This window comes from Myotis davidii, unplaced genomic scaffold, assembly GCF_000327345.1.
Source record: "Myotis davidii unplaced genomic scaffold, ASM32734v1 scaffold187, whole genome shotgun sequence".
NCBI classification, from domain to species: Eukaryota; Metazoa; Chordata; class Mammalia; order Chiroptera; family Vespertilionidae; genus Myotis; species Myotis davidii.
The window spans coordinates 6732477-6733015 of record NW_006383018.1 but is presented as its reverse complement, the minus strand read 5'-3'; positions in this window follow the sequence as shown (position 1 = coordinate 6733015).

Genomic DNA, 539 nt, shown 5'->3' with positions numbered 1-539 from the left:
TCCCCCCCCCCCCCCCCCCCAGTTTTGTGTTCTGTTGTATGTGTAATGCTTGGTAGGAATGGTGTTGTCTTTGTTCTAGGACCTGTTCCTTTTATCTCTATCATCCTTCAAGTTCCCTGGCAGCGATTAGCATATAATAAATTACTTATTCATTGAATATATATATTTGTTGAGTGCTTCCTGTAAATCTGGCACTGAGTAGTGCAGAGAGAGAATGCTACTAACTGACATTTTTCAATACTGTTTTAGATACACAGCTGCCTTATGGTTTTATATTTGGGGCTCAGGAAAAGACCAAGGTTACAGTTAACTAGAGGCTGCACTTAGCCAAATTTGATTCCTTAGGTAAATATTTGTCTTTGGACTTAATGATATAAATATCAGTGGAGATGATGGATCAATAGTTTTCATACCAAGCTTGAGCCTTTCAGTATTTTGCAGGTGCTTATCTGGAATGTGGGTCTCCAAATCCTTTCCTCCTCACCTTCAATTAAACCAGAGTAGCTTTGCATTTGACTGTCTTTACCTGTTGGGCTTCT